The sequence below is a fragment of the Perissodus microlepis genome, chromosome 5, assembly GCF_051167445.1.
Source record: "Perissodus microlepis isolate ML-2025 ecotype Zambia chromosome 5, ASM5116744v1, whole genome shotgun sequence".
Lineage (NCBI taxonomy): Eukaryota > Metazoa > Chordata > Actinopteri > Cichliformes > Cichlidae > Perissodus > Perissodus microlepis.
Window position 1 is genome coordinate 20396373 of NC_140465.1, and position 17628 is coordinate 20414000.

Genomic DNA, 17628 nt, shown 5'->3' on the forward strand with positions numbered 1-17628 from the left:
AGTTTGGTCTTTATCTAATATCATCTCACTAAACAAAGAACTTCCTTCTGACATTTTCTTAAAGTCATTCAAATGGATTTCACTGCCTCTGTCTGTGATGAATAGTTTATAAATGAAATGATAGGATCTGATAAGATGACATTTTCCGAAATCCAAAAAAGTGACAGGATCACTGCGTGCCCCTCACTCTCCAGTAGCTTTGTTCCACTTGGTACTGTGATTACTTCTATGTGTCATTTCATAAAATCCCCAGTATAGCTTCGTCTTACTGAGATCTAATCATATAATCATTAATTCCTTCCCTTTTAACAAGAAAAAGCTCCAAACGTGGCTCAAAGTGAATCGTTTTCTGACCAGTGTTTGAAGAGAGGAAAGATGAGTACTGCGGATGAACCCAGCAGAGACCGACTACTGATGAGATCACACCAGCCATAATTCCAGTGTGTTATCAAAACACACACATTTGTGGAAAACAATTGTGAATTCAATACTTGCACCATCATGCTACTCCACAGCATGACTGCTTCTTGTTAACAAAAAGTACCTCATCACTATACCTTGTATAAAGCTTATATGTTTAGCGTGTTTAATATAGTACTTTTTAATATTTACTGTGTAAATGAGCGTATGCTGCTTTTTCCTTTGCATCTGAATGTGTAACGGCTTTGCAATTCTGTTATTCATTGTATAATGCAATTGCAGATGCTGGGATTATTCTCCGGCTGCATGACACAACTGGGGCTAAACTTTAGCTGTTAGACAGATGGTCTCACAATAGACTCTCGAACTGAGAGCAGTGCATGGTCAGGTCAATGACTGCAAGGTCATAATGACTGTAGCACATATATGTCTAAATGTTTGTTCCTGAATTTCTCCTAGATGGCTGGTTCAATCTTGATGAAAATGAAGCCTATAAACTATTCAGGGGATCTAGATTCATAACATCTACATGATTTAGGCAAATATTTACTTTAAATAAAAAAGTGCCTTTTCTTTTCTACTGTATTTGCTTTTAGAAACTGTGGGATTATGGCTGGTTTACCCTGTAAAGTTGGATTTTTAACACCGTTCAAAATAATATTTAGTATTCATTTAGAAGTCATTAAGCTATTTAAGTGTATTTAAAGTGTATATATGTGTTTATAGGAAGATAATTTTTAAAGATCTATATAACAGTAGACATAAATATGAGCCATACCATGTACAGGATGGACATTTTGTCTTTTTTTATAAGTTATATGTTACTATTGCATTTGCAATAGTTCAGAATTGTTAGTAAATCAATATGTTTTCTTTAAAATTCACAGCTGTAACTTTACTAAGTTTGCCAGGTGTGTCTATGTGTCTGCCTTTGACAATGGACAATAACATCCACAAGTTCATTCACTGTTATTATAAAAATAATAGCCACAGATTTAACATATAATTGTGTATAAAGAGCCATACACTGATGGCCATAGCTACTTAGTCTGTAACAGTAATAATTAAGAGCAATGTGGCTGTGAGTACATTATAAAAAAAAAAAACATGCAAAGGTAAAGGACATGAGCGACAAGCAAATGCATCCCATTAAACAAAACTGCGATACATATTTATAGAAATATTTATAGAAATAGGATGATGAGAAATGAGGAAGCATAAGCCAGTGCATGGTAGAGTCAGTAGGAGAAAGGAGAGTAAAGCAGCATTCTTCATTCTCGTGGTGAAGGAATAGCAGATTAGTTGACTCACACAGTTTTCTGGGGCAGTGCTTCGGGACAAAGCCGAGATAGAAACACAACACACGGAGGCCAAAAGTCAGCCGTGCACAAAGATCACAGCAACCTACATTTTTATCCAGATCTTTTGATAGTGAGCAGGATGGGAAAATAAGTGGGCAAGAGCATTTTGTGTAAACACACACACAAGTAACCAATTATCCTTTCATTCATTGCTCTCCTAGTAGTCATATTATTTATAAGACCTGATCATTGTCTGTTGGGAAACAATGATCCTTTTATGTACATTTACTAAAATATGTCATGCTTATTTGCAGTATTGAAACTACTGAATGTCACATAAGTCTATCATACGGTGCCATTTCAACCAAGTCTGACAACATTCTGAATTAATGTTTTCAGTGTTTATCTGCATTTTGTTTGTGGCTTTGATGTAAATTATATCTTTCTCTGCTGATAAGCACCTCGAGGCAAGACGCAGAAGCATCCAAATGACTGTGATGTGGATGATGACAAAGGCAGGGAAAAATGGAGAGAGGCAGAAGCATACGGACAGGCAAATAATGGATAAAAAGCAATAATAGGGCAGGCAAAAGGCCAAAAAGAGCCCAAAACCAGATACCATAAGTCAGTAATTAAAGCCCACGTGCAGTGGTTGATAGCTCAGCCACCTGGAAGGAAGAGATTTTTTTCCTAGAAAACATCATTAAAGAATAGCCTAAGACATATGACAGTTTATAAAACACCCACGTTACTTTTTGCAACCTTAGGTCACCCACAGGTCATGCGGTCGCCTTAGATTTTACACTAAATTTAATCTGTTTTTGTTCGCTCTTGAGTCCATCCTGTTGTGACATGAGGCTGGAGTCATTCCTTTACTTTCAGCAGGGGGCAGCAAATTCCAAAATACCATGACTGAAGAAGGTTGTGCCCCATGAAAATGAAAGTGAAAATGTGTGTTTTTGTGCTAATGCTTCTGCAGCTGACTACATGTTATGATTGACTTTGTGTGTGTGCTTCTAAACATGCGCAATATATTCTCTTCTCAGAAATACATGCATGTGTGCATCTCTTTGCCATTATAGCCAATGTTGCGCTTTATATCCTCACCATGCCTTATATGGCATCATGTAATAACAGGCATATTTCATTCTTGCACCTTCTCTCTCCCAGAAAAGCAGATAAAATACTTTTTAGCTCAACAACACTGAGGACATGCCTCTGCACATCTGTATTTTAAATGTGTGCATGCATGTGAGACATTTTCTGCATGCACCTGAGAGTTAGAATCATGACTTCTTGGGGTTTCACATACACAAAGCAAGCGAGCCTGAGTGTGCTAGATGGAAAGTGGGTAACCAGCAGAGGGATGAGCATGCTGAAAAAGTCAAAAAGCGAGAGATGGATCACGTAGGGAAATAGAGATGCGAGGATCACGAAAGAGAGTAATCTGCTGCGTAATGAAAAAATGTGACACGGTAAATATGGTTTCTGTACTTGGTGAGGGGTGAGGGTAGAGAGGCTGGACAGAAAACTCTGAGGTCAGAAAAGGTTACATTGTTCATCTTCCTCTGTATTAAAGAGCCATACACTGCTCCATATACCAACTGATGACAATATCTGTTTCCATTGTTGTGGGTTTCACACACAAAGCAAAGGATCTGACCATTTCTGAAGACTGTATTCTGTAAATAAGCTAATAAACACTGACTTATGTCTTTTATTCTGTATTAAAACAAACACGCAAACGACATACTGAAAATAATAATGGATTGCATTTATATAGCGCTTTTCGAGACCCTCAAAGTGCTTTACAATTCCACTATTCATTCACTCTCATATTCACACACTGGTGGAGGCAAGCTACAGTTGTAACCACAGCTGCCCTGGGGCAGACTGACAGAAGCGAGGCTGCCATATCGCGCCATCGGCCCCTCTCGCCATTACCAGTAGGCGGTAGGTGAAGTGTCTTGCCCAAGGACACAACGACCAAGCCGGCCTCGAACTGGCAACCTTCCGATTACAAGACGAATTGCAAACTCTTGAGCCACGAACGCCCGATAATAAGTTATTAATAAATCAAAGAAAGCATTTCTTTATATGTATTTGTTTGTTTTATCTCATTGTGTGTCAGGTTTCCATCACTTGCTAGACAGTCGATTTCATCAATTTCATGGGTGATGATCAAATCATTCAAATAGTCAGTCAGTCAATATATCACTATATATTTGGACCAGGTCACTAAAGGATTAGAACTATGTCAATTTCTGTGCCAGAAAACCATAAACACTACTACATGTTCAAATACACAGAAATACACTAAACCTACATGTGAACTTTGAAATGCTCTGAAATAATGAAATGAATTTAAGTTAAATTGTGCATTGATTTCTACTGTAGTGCATTTATTCCTTCTCTGGGTGATCTATTAATTTCTACTCAGAGTCAGGGAAAGGCTATTGCACCGGATGGGGAGTTTGACCCATATGCCAACATTTATTCCGTATACCATTATTTGTGTCAGGAGTTAAGTGTGTACTGTGTAGTTAAGAGGATGAGGGGACTGAGAAAGAGAGAGACGTGGAGAAATAAATTACATGGGTAAGGATGTCAATGAGATCTGCCTTGGCACCTTCTTTGAGTTATCATGGGTCAAAGGAGAAGATGTCTGAAGATGCTCCAAGCATCTTTCTTTCTCGGTCCCACCATCCCTTTCCTCTTCAGTAAGCAGCAAACAGAGTGTAGCCTAAAATTTTCAGCATTATCATCTTTGATGCAATAGTGTTTATTATCCAAGGGGGTGATCCATTAACAAGGATTGGCAGTACCCCATTTTTTGCTATTATTTATTTTAGATAGATTTTCATGCTATTAGCTAAAATGTGGAAAACACCCAGCAATAATCTCTAATCAGCTGTTTTGTCACAATCATTATTTTACAGTCTGATATGAATGACTTTTACAAAAGCTGAGCTGTAATCCTACCTGTGTGCAGCTAACAAGGATGAACAACCGTGAAATGAGCAAGTGGCTGCTGTAAAAGGTCAAACTCTGTGATGTGTGAATAAAAGGAAGGATCAGAGACCGGTTTAAAGCTTGGGGCAAAGTGTTGTTTTTTCACGCCTGCTTGACATCTACATACAGTAAATTAAATTTTATTTGCCACTGAAAGCTTTTCATAGTCCATCTACAAATTTGTTTCATGTGAGGGGGATCTCCTTGCTATATGTTGTTTTTGTTTTTCATGTTTTACTTTGTAAGCCACTAAAAAATACTATATAAAAGCAGTATTATGTGGCATAAGTGCAAATGCACATGTGAATGTGAACTAAATCATTTGTGTCTGCTTAGTAGACTCAATGAGTGGTGTATGCCCATTGGGTAAGCACTGGTTTATGCAGTAATAGCTTTTGGCAGCTGTGTAATTTCTGTTTATTTGTCTCTGACCTTGGAAAATTTTTTTTTTTGCAGTGCAGGTGTCATTGGTAAAATCCACACATACACACAGAGAAAACAATGAGAAATAAGCGCATTTCACACACCAAACATATAATCCACACATGCATATTTCCCAGTACACAGGTTACACATACATGTACAATGTGACGGTAACTCATCATTCAGGGACCATCCTTTGACATTGTTTCCAATTTGACTTCAAGTATAATGTGGTTGTCTGGTTGTCTCACTAGTTCGGTGGGGGCACCAGCTCTGTGTTATATTGAAATATTAGATAATGTTGACTTCCTAATGAAAGTGAGTGAAACAGAGTAAATGGCCACATGTCCGAGAGTAGTTTCTCAGTAATCATGAACCAAAATTAATAATACTTTAATTGGCATTTGTTACTTAGTCAGTGGTTAAATTATGTGCCCAAAATTAAGTGAAATTGCCTTTCAATAACCTTTATTGTATTAATTTTAAAGAAGCTGGCCTTTTAATGCTGGTGTTGTCAATTTCAAAATATAGGCTGACATTTCAGCATTTTGATAATCCGTGCAGATGCATTTAATGATGTCCATGTATCACGTTGTCTTTTTAGATTCCATTATTAAGCATTATGCAAATAATAAAATGTAGATGTATCTGCAGCATTTAAGTAGCATACACATAATGGATGAAATATTATAACTAGCAATATATATAACACATGAAACAATATGATGTAACAAGAATGTAACATCACACTCACAGGGAAATTATTAAATAAATGTAATATATATGATGAAGAAATGGGAATGAGACAAAACATTTTTTTAAAAATCCAATTATTGAAAACAGCACTTGAACTGAAACAGGCTGTTTTATAGCTGATCAAAAGTTTAGGACCGCACCTCCAAAAAAACACCTCATGCCAGTAACGTTGGAAACCATCAGAACCATCAAGGTTACGTTTTTTCTCGTCCGAGAATAAAATTTTGTTTTGTTTTTGAAGCCATTCAGTCTCAGATGCCATCTGATGGTTATGGGGCTGCAGTCGGCACCAGTAACGGCCTTTATTTGGCTTGAGGATGGTCCAATGTCTGGATGGACAGCCAATTGGATCCTCTGGTGCAGTGCTCGTGAAATTTTTTGGGGTCTTCCACTTGACTTTTTTTTTTCAACAACCCTGGAGATCATTTAAGAAATTCCAAATGGCTGCCTTACAGCATCTCTCCTCAGTACGAGAGACCCTGCTTATGTAGTTCAACAACCCGACGACGTTCAAAAAGGGAACTTTTTTTGCCTTTGCCATCAGAACGTCACGACAGTGTGACTACCTGACAGAAAATGTCACTGAATCCACATTTTTGCACATATTTGGCCTTTTAAAGGCATGTAATCCTAAACTGTTGATCAATTGCATGCTCAAAAAATGTTTTGTCTCACTCCGATTTCTTCTTGTTGCATGTTGAAGATCTACTTGGAACCTTGTTAAGATCCAACCATGCAAAATAGGATTTTTTGCCATTGTTCAAGTGGTCTTGAACATTTGATCAGGACTGTATATACATTCATATGTTACAATCATTCTAGTAATGATTCACTGTGTGACATACTTTGATACTAATAACTGTCTTAAGTAAAGAATGTATATAATTCTTACACCACTGTAGAGAACTGTCTAGTTCTGCTGCTCCTTCATTTCCCTCATGACACTTTTTTGTCACAGATCAAAACAATCAATTCTGTCTTGCTTGTTTTACCACCTGTCAGTGTTTAAATGGCATCTATGTGGGTGTCACATGTGATCAATGGTGACAAAAGAAAGCTATTACGTTCCCAAAAATAAAAAAGGTACATCTGTGTTGATGTACTGTAAACACAATTGCACTTATACATTCACAGTGTCACATCTGTATGTGTATCAAATGTATATGCAAAGTTTTACTTGGTGCACACAACATGCATATCTACACAATCCATGCACCACATTCACTATTCTGACTAACTTCTATTATAAGCTAAGGTGAGTGAGTCCTAGGCTTTCCCTGCACCGATTCTCTGTATGCAATAATGTCTTAACAGGAAAAGGATTAAAATCAGAAGTTTTGTATTCTATGATCATTTGTTATTTTTCCATCAAGGTGCATATGGTAACAATTAGAAATCAAGCATAGCACATAATTATTATTACATCATTAGTTAATATTTAAACAACAATTATTACACAGATCATGCATTTATACTAATAAAAAACAGATAAAGATTTAGTTGGGTCTTTTATGATGTTTGTGTTGACTGCTGCATATTTGTTTTATTATTTTTATGTTTATTGTTTCCTACCTATCTGAACAAATGAATGTTACAAAAGCCATTTTCAGAAAATGCAGTCTAATAAAGCTGAACTGCATTCTGCACAAACATTGCTCTTTAATGAGTCTAAAAAGATTTACAGCTGCAACATATCACAATAATATACATTTTAAAAGACAAGTTTGCAGATGAAGGACGTGGACTGAATTTAAGGCAGGCATATAACATTTATATCACAAGCCTGATAGAAGTACGATCCAGCCGATGGCCTCTTATCGTCTGTCTCTTATCTTCTTAAGAGCTCTGAAACCTCTTAGATGGTTGAAAAACATCAAGCTTGTGATTTAATCCTGAATAATATTTGAATAATATCAGTAATATCGGGCACACTAAGAGACTGTTTGAATTTATTTACTTTGCTATTCTGAATTGCATTGAGATAAAATAATAACTTTATATATGCGTACATGCATACCTTTCTTTACAACTGTAACATTTCCCGATAACATTTTAAATATGGTGAATCCTCTTCAGTCAACTCCTTACTCCTGAATTGCTTTTTTATTGTGATGCTCCTCCCTCCAATCCCCATGAGGAACACAAAGAAGCTTAAAGCATAAAGTCTTCACTCCCAAATGTTAATGGTTTCTACTTGGTTATGTTAGTCTATACCACCAAGTGAAATGTTTAAACATACCAAGCAAGCAGTAAATCACATGTAAAAACACTACCAGCACAATCAGTTATCTATATCTGTCATTTATCATAATAATATTATTATTACAGCGCCATAAAATTAATTTGTACATCATCTTCATGACAGTGAAGTTGTGATTTTCTTTTCAGGCACAGCATATGCAAAGAAGTAGTGCAACTTGACCAGTTTCTTCACCTGAGAACCAGAAAGTTCCTATTTTGAACCTTGTGGTCAGATAACCCGAAGCTTAGATCTATGGAGGCCAGCATCAGCAGGATTAGAGCAGTGTAAAGCTCAGCCCCGAGGTGAATTCTTATCTTTTTGAAATTGTATGAGCCACTGACTAATTTAGCCACCTCTCAAGCTTATTTTGTGTTTTATCTAACTGCACCTTGACAGCTATAATAGAAAAACACATACACAGCTTGTTATATTAAACAACAACAGACAGCAAATGCGCAGTTTCATTATTTGCATCTGCACTATATTTGTTTAACCGCAGCAGTGTGTGGTATGCTTGAGACCCAGAGCTGTTGCTCTCCCTTTTCACACTTTTCTCTTACTATAACTCTGGTACAAGTTAATCTTGGTTTCATCTGTCCAAATATTTTTTTCCAGAACTGTGCAATATCTTTTAGATGCTTTTTGACCTTCTTGTTTGTGTGCTTGAGTATAACCAGTGGTTTGCACCTTGTCTTCTGTGGACTTTCAGGTCTTTAGTTGCTGCTGAGCTGTTTATTTAGATTTATCAACCTAATGAAAAAGCTGTGAAAAAGCTGTAACTCATAAATTCTGCACTTTAATAATAATAATAATAATAATAATAATAATAATAATAAATTTTATTTATGAGCGCCTTTCAAGTCACCCAAGAACACTTTACAATAGGATAAAACACTTAGTAAAACAATGGCAGAATAAGAACAATAAAATAAAAGCACAAGATAAAATTAACAAACAGTGGATTCACAGTGAATATGCAGATTTGAACAGATGAGTTTTGAGTTGGGATTTAAACTGAGAGAGAACCAATGTTTCTTATTTCTGGGGGCAGAGAGTTCCACAGCCTGGGAGCAGAGCAGCTGAAAGCTCTGCTTCCCATGGTGGTGAGGCGGAAGGAAGGTACAGCAAGCTGGATAGAAGAAGAATGAAGTGAACGGGCAGAACAGGTGGTGGTTAACAGGTCAGAAAGGTAAGGAGGAGCGAGGTTATGAATGGCCTTGAAGGTGAGCAGAAGAAGTTTGAAAATTATCCGGAATTTCACAGGGAGCCAGTGAAGTTCCTGAAGAACAGGAGTGATGTGCTGGTAGGAGGGGGTTCTGGTGATAATGCGAGCAGCAGAGTTCTGAACCAGTTGAAGCTTATGGAGGGATTTTTGGGGGAGACCATGCAGAAGAGAGAATTGCAGTAGTCAATACGGGAGGTAACAAGACTATGGACAAGAATGGACGTAGACTGGGTGGAAAGAGAAGGAAGCAATCTGTTAATGTTACGTAGATGGAAGTAGGCAGAACGGGTGAGATTATTGATGTGAGATTTATAGGAAAGTGAACTGTCTATTTGAGATATTATGTCTGCTTCATATGTCACGAATAATAAAAAGGAATTTAGCACAAAGCTTTTGTAAAACACATCTAATTACATCTAAAAGTCTGCACTCCAATCGCATCTTAATTGTTTGAATATGCTAAGTACTGAACAGGACATTCACCAGCACATGTCCACTGCCCTAAACACTTTTTGTTGTTCTGTTTAATAAACTTTAATTAAGTCACACCGATGCTGGTAGCAACACACACACACACATATACACGCACACACAAAGAAAACGTGTTGGGTTTGTCATTTCTTGCCTCTTAGAATCATTTAAGCTCTGGGGCCTTTGTAGAGGACACAGCTATCATAAAAAGGATTGACTCTGTATTTGGCCAGGTGATGATGATGGTTAAAGAGAAGAAGAAGAAAAAGAAGAAGAAGAAGAAGAAGAAGAAGAAGAAGAAGAAGAAGAAGAAGAAGAAGAAGAAGAAGAGAACTAGAGAGCTAGACAGATGATGAGAAAGATGGAGCGAGAGATATGTCATAAAGATGTCTGTCCAAAAACACTGCTGGCTATACTAAAATGAGACTCCCTATCATGGTTGTGACCTCTAGTCCCTGCTGTACCAGAAGCCATAAAATTAGATTGTTAAGGCTTCTGTTGGAACTCTGATGGCCAATTGTTATTCTTACTCTTATCTGTTGCTATAGATAGATTTTAATGAGACGTTGAGTATTAAGTTCATACCACAGAGAGAGAGTGAACATCACAGGGAGGATAGACAAAATGTTACAGGAAAAACATAATAAACCATAAAATGTGATAAAGTACCACTCAGTGTTTTGACCATGTTCTCACATAAAATGGTGCTTAATGTTTATTTTGAATGTCCATTTTTGATTTGTATGTAAGTGTTAATACCCACAGGAAACCTCCAAAATCAGAATTCTTAATAATGACTAACCTAATGACTATAGGCCTTACTCAACCCAGTCAAGATGGGTTGGTAACCATAATTCCCACATTTGACTTTTGTCCTTTTGGATAATAAATGTTGTCATGTTTTCCTATAATACATGTGTGAGACATATTTTGATTTCCCAAGTTATTGCCAATAATGTGCTTAGATTCTAGTAACCTTGATGGTTAATGGGCAAATTGCAAAGGAGTAAATCATTATTAATCTTAAGTTGCAGTTAGGATTCATGTGGCAGGCACCTTCTGTAATTTTAAGATTAGACTTACAACTTTCCATTTTGATAAGTTTACAGTTAGGGCTCGATCAGGTGACCTTGAAGCATCTCTTAGTCATACCACACTTGGTTCAGGCTGCTGAAGCGCTTCCAATGATGAACTGAACATTTTTCTCCCACTCCCCATGGGCTTATACAACACTTGTCCTCCCATAGTTTGTGTTTTGCCCTGTCTTCCTATGCTTTCCTCTATTTTTATATTGCTCTTTCCCCTCATTGCCCAACCAGTCTGGGCAGATGGCTGCACCTTCATGAGCCTGTTTCTGCAAAAGGTTGTTAAAAAGGAGTCTTTTCTTCCCACTATCACCTAATTGTTGGGGTTTTCCATCTTATATCACAGGGGGTTTTACCCTGCAATATAAATTGCCTTGAGGTGACTGTTGTGATTTGAAACTATATGAATAAATTTGAATTGAAATGAACTGAACTAAATATTTGCTCCAAATGTAATGAAATTCCCTCCAGCCATTTAAGAGATGCAAGTGCGATCACGGAAATGAAATGAACGTGAGGTCAGGGTGACTTTTGATCACCATCACACAGGAAGGTCATTCTTACATTTTGTGCCAAATTTTACTAAATCTCTTTAAGGTGTTCACCAAGGGTATGTGTTGATCGGCTGGATGGATGATGCAAACTCAAACATAAAAAGTGTCTCTGCTTTGCTCAGATTCATAAGGACCTACTGTATATTAGTGAATAAACTGTTTTCTGCCCTGTGCTTCTGACTTCTACCCCAGCAGTCTCTCTTCTATTATCCATCTCTCCTATTTTCCTCTACCTTTTCTCCCCATCAATATATCTTTCTTTCGCTCTCTCTTTCTCTCTGTCATCCTATTTCGCTCTCTTTTCTCGCCCTCTATTTATATCCCTCTGTCCCTCTGTCTGAATGAAGTGTGAAATAAAATTAATATCAAGGAGAAGAGGTCCCTGAAGCATTTGGTAATCTGATAAGAAACTGGTCTAATTTTAGGGTTTGGGGAAAAATATTGTCTGATATGTTATAATATGTTAATGTGCTCTTCTACAGTATAGACCATTTTTAATTTCTCTGATACGTTTGGCTGAAATACTTGTTGGAAGAACGATTTCTGAATTCGAATGAAAACAGACGTAGTGAATGAACTTTCATGGTAATTATATTAAAAAAAATCAATCAGAGACTCCACATATATATATTCACATATGAAAAACGTGTATTAAGCCTCCCCTATATGGGTTTAACATGAGGCAACATTAAAAAAGAATCCTTCCAGTGCACAGACTCCAAATATTATCAGAAGAAGGAGAGCAAAATAGAGTTTGCGTGAGAGAGTAAAAAGAGATCCAATAGCCTGAAGATGGAGCAGCATACATTTATATTCATCATCCATTACTATAGAGAGTACAGGAAAACTACACTAGAGCATTGCTGTATTTATCACGCTAAAGACCAGTCAACTGTTGGGAAATTCACCTGATTTTTTATCTACCAGCAAAAAAGTTAATTTTGGTGACTGGTTGCATCAAAAAGACAGGGTGCACGTCAAAGGAAGGCACGCTAAATCGAAATGCCGTTTAAAACCATCTCAGTTTTCTCATCAAACTTTTTACTGGAGTCAATTTTCAATTCGGAATTATTTTTCCACCTATGTGAAAATCAGTTTAACTTCAGTTATGCAACTCAGAAAGAAGCGAGCCAAAGGTGCCTCCGGTGTTGGCAGAGTGAGCTGAAGTGTGTCTGAAATGTCTGTCTGCCAGGTCGGATGAAGAAGACATGGATGGGAGCTTCAAAGCTAAAGGAACACCTTCTCCTCTAGATCTGTTGAGGTTAATTTTATACTTTATAAATTTCCCTTTCTTTTGCTGCCTCTCTCCCACTTGTCTTCTCTCATTTCCTTCTCCTTCTCTCTCTCCATTGACTTCATCATCCACTTTCCTTTCCTTTTTCCAGAATTCTGTGTTTTGTTTTGTTTTTCTCATTCACTTTGTGTGTTTGTTTGTGTGTGCGAGAGAGAAGGTGAATTACATAGTGCAGTTGTGCTCCATTAGTGGAGTATTGTCATATCAGAACTCATCCATCATCATCAAATCGGAATAATGAATGTTACCACTTATTTTAACATTGCATCCACGATATAGTTTTAGCATAAATGATACAAACAAAACTAAGAAAAAAAAAGAGTTAGATGTATACCTCACTTCTGTAGTTCTCACTGGATTTTGCGTGCATCCCCAGAGACGGTAAAGACTTCTATGAATCTACAAACAGCAGTATAGCACATTAACCAAATTTCCTATGCCTAATGGTGTGTCAACAGGGATAGGCTATTAACATATAATGATGTGCTTTGCGATAACGAGTGGATTACTTGGTTTACTATTACATGAGTGGCTGCACGGAAATAACATAGTTGGAGAGGAGGCTAATTTGGTCCTAACTCAGTGCCTGAAGCGATTTTATCTGTTTTTCCTGTATGTATGAAGTGCCTCTCCTCTGCTGAGAGTGCAATATGGTGAGAAGCTAAAGACCTTGTGGATGTGGTGTGAGCGTATCTTTTCATTAGCTTGCTGAAAGAATAGTCATTATGTTTAATTTTTGTTTGCACTGTCAGCAAGTCGCCTTTTTTTATTCTTTTGTGCTGTTGTGAGTTGATGAATGTTTCTTGCGCATTCATTCATTTGTCCCTGTCTTGCTTGTGCTCCTGTTGTTTTTATAGAATACATGTTTACAGAGACTGATATAACGTCAGTTAAACAGCATGGCACACAGATATACTGTTGTGTGACAATTTAAGGATGCTGTAAAATTATTAGCGCAGTTCTGGACTGACTGACTTACCCTTCGAGGTTATTTTAAGTTTAATTTACTTTTACTTTTATTTGACAAAAAAATGGATATTGCTGACGACATCGCTGTGCTACTGTATGTTCAGGGAAAACCAGCTTTATTGTAACAGTAGGCATACGGTAACATATTAGGTTTTTTCTCAATTTTAGTAAATACAAAATATTAAAATTTGGAATTTGCACCTCTAAGCTTGACGTTGAAAAATATTATCCCACATTACAGCAAAAGGCAGGATATGTGGGACCTTTCAGGCCTGTATGTCTAGTATGAACAGTGCTTAAAAAAAGGTGTTTGTGTGGGGGCAGAATTCTGAACCCGACTGCTCACCCATGGTGGAGAGTAAGATTTTTTTCAATATCCATTAGCAAACTATGTCTCTTCATCAATATTCATTTGCAGTCACAATGCACATCATGCAACTTACTGATGCATGAAAATTGATTTTCATTGATTTACATTTTCTAATTAGAATAAAATCCATTTATGGTTAAAGAGACAAGAAATTATTAACAATTTTGAGCAACAATTTAGTTTCAGTCAACATAAACAAAGTATTGAAAAAACTGAACTTCAAACTGAAGACAGTATGAAATGATTGTAGCACGATGGGTGCTAAACCAGATGCAGCCAAGCAAAGGAATAGCTTCATGGAGGCTAACAGTGACCCTGCTCCAGGTTTGCTTTTTAGTGATGCGTATTAATGAATGTTTAATTTCATTTATCAAAGCAATTTGGAAAACAAATGTACTGTAAGTAAAAAAGCTTTAAAAAAGTGGAAAGATAAACACCATTTAATTATTTGGCTAATAAAATGCATTCTGATTCTGAATTTTGTGGTTTTTAAGTTTGAAATATTGACTTTTTTCTGTTTGCCTATTGTTCTTTTAGAGAAGTATAGCTTCTCTAAAAGAAGCCCATTTATATTCCAAAATTTTCTCCCTTTGTCACTTTCATTTGATTTCCCCGCTGACAGACAAAGACCCAAACAAACAGCCACAAAAACATGCCCTTCTTGGTAGAGGTAAGAATGGCAAGAGTAGTGGGCTTGAAGCAAGCTTTGTCCCACACAGCATCTGTGCCATCTTGGCTATTTATATGGTTGAGTGTCAGGAAAATGGGGACACTTTCTTGCAGGTGCTCTCATCTGCACAAAGCTTTTTTCATACCATTCACACAATTACATGCTAAAAAAAAACCCTCTCGTGTTTTCAGTGGACAGTCAATGAGAAAACAGAATTTGATGCTAAAGAATGTAACGTGAATATTGCTTGATAAACAGTAAATAGATGTTGTGATGTGCATGTTCTGTGATGGACTGTAGAGCCTGTTGGCATGATACAGCAGGTGGCAGTGGCAGACAATTCAGCAACGAATGATGTCCCTAAAAAGTGAAAGCTCATTTTAAAAAGGCTAATAAATTAACATTAACCTGTTCGTGTTTGGGATTGTAAACTTGGTTAAAGGCTCTTTTAACAGGGAACATAACATAGCATATTGAAGTCTGTTGGAACTGTACCTTTAGCTTTGCAAACTTACACTCTGCTGCACAACTTTCACATTGTAACTTGTATAGCCGATGTACATTTACTCACACTCCTCCAAAAGTTAATTAGTCTGTTGCAGATTTGGGGACAATCATGCTTGCGAAGGGAAGCATCTCATTCCAGTCGCATGCAATGAGATACTTTTAGGGCATTGCAGAGAAATGGAAATCAGGCTGCAGATAATTAAGCTAATATAGAGTTGATTAGATAGTCCTAACAGACTGTATTTATCCTCAGGTGACATCTCTGATGGGTAAATTCAACACCTGGTTTAATGTATGACAAGAAAAACTTTTCCATCCCAGTCTACAGCATCATCTGGACCAGCCGTCGTCCTCTGATCATTACTACAAGCATTGTGATAGTCCAGAAACCACTGATTCAGCTTCATGTAAACATCTGTATTCATTTGAGGTCTCTATGCTGTCATTCTTTCATTTATTTTACGTTCACTATCCTGTACCTTTGCTCGCCCTTTTGCTTTCATCTTTACTCTCCCTTCATTTTTTCCCACCTCCTCTATTATTTTTTGTTCCATTATTTTACCTTCTTTAGTCTCTTCTCCCTTTCTCGTTTCCCTGTCTCATTCTTTATTCCCTCTGCCCCCACCCTGTACTGTGAGTAAAGTACGTCAGTCGGAGCCTGGCAGCCAGAACTGTCAGCACTGTTCACGATAAACTTTCAGTGATGTAGACATACAATAGTTAAGCCAGCAGCAGTGCCTAGCTGTTGATGATTTTAAAATGGCTTGCCCCCTTCCAGCCCTTCCTTGTGTTCTCTGTTTTCCTTTGTTTATCGTTCTTCCTGCATCGATTTAAAATCTGCTTTGTAAGTTGTCCTTTTTTCTATTTCTACACTATTCAGTTTTACTGCAAACCTATTTCTCTATACTGCTTCTTTTATCTCTGATTCATTTTAAGCTACTACATTTACCTGTCATTCTTTTTTTCTTTTAAATTCTAGTCTGTAAATAACCTCCCTTTATTTCAATTTCTTCTGACTATCTTAAATTATCCATCTGTCTATAAAACCTATAAGATACCTCTCTTTGGATACAGTCAGTGGTTTCCCCAAAGATTCACATTTTCACTGTTAGATAAATCAGAAAAATTGTAGGGGGGAGAAATACTTTCGAGAACACACCGCTGAGCAAAAAACCTCCACTAAAGAAGAAAATGACAGATGGTGACTGTTATCCTCAATCATATCTATTTTCTCACTTGGGCAGTAAGAAAGGTGTTGTATTTATGTTCAAACATGTAAAATAAAATCTCATTTTCATGCAACAGGTATTAGCCCATCAGCATTTTCTCTAGGTATTAACTGCCCTCTCATCTGTGTGGAATGAGCTTATGCTGCTGCTCTCCCCTGCAGGTGCCACAGCTTTTCTCCTGTGGAGCTAGATCGCAACTGATTCCACTCAGCAATCAGCACTGGGTATGAAAGCTGGGGGAATTAGATGGCCAGCCCCAGTGGGCCAGCTTCAATTGTGTGCTGCAGCTGCATTCTCTTCATTCATTTCATCAGTATTTGGAGTTTTACCTCATATGTATGTGACTAGATGCATTTATAATTCTACTAATTTGTTTGTAGAAAAGTTGCAGATGGAGTGGAAAATGAGCCAGCCAAGGACAGCCTTGTAATTGTCTTTACTGCACAATGTCTAACAGTTATCATCTCAGTGATGTTTAGGCTCAAGACTGCTGTTTTGGATGGTGACCTTGAGTCACAAGCCGGGTTAATATACAGGGTCGGCCATTTATATGGATACACCGTAATAACATGGGAATGGTTGGTGATATTAAAGTCCTGTTTGTGGCACATTAGTATATGTGAGGGGGCAAACTCCTCAAGATGGGTGGTAACCATGGTGGCCATTTAGAAGTCGGCCATCTTGGATACAACTTTTGTTTTTTTCAATAGGAAGAGGGCCATGTGACACATCAAACTTATTGGTAATGTCACAAGAAAAACAATGGTGTGCTTGGTTTCAACGTAACTTTATTCTTTCATGAGTTATTTACAAGTTTCTCTTTGTTCACAGCCATTGACATGTTGAAGAGGTTAACACGTTAGGAGCAGAATATAATTGTGTTGATATCTGGTGAACGCAGTAACCGGGTCATTGCAGCAGATTTCAATGACACCCTACGAGACCACCCATCTCCCATGCTACAGTCAGCAAACTGCTTGCTAAGTTTTGTGAAACTGGTTCAGTGTTGGATTTGCCAAAATGTGGACGCAAGAAAACTGTCACTAATGAAGAAACATCAGTGGCTGTCCTAGCTTCATTCAGCAAGAGCCCACAGCGTA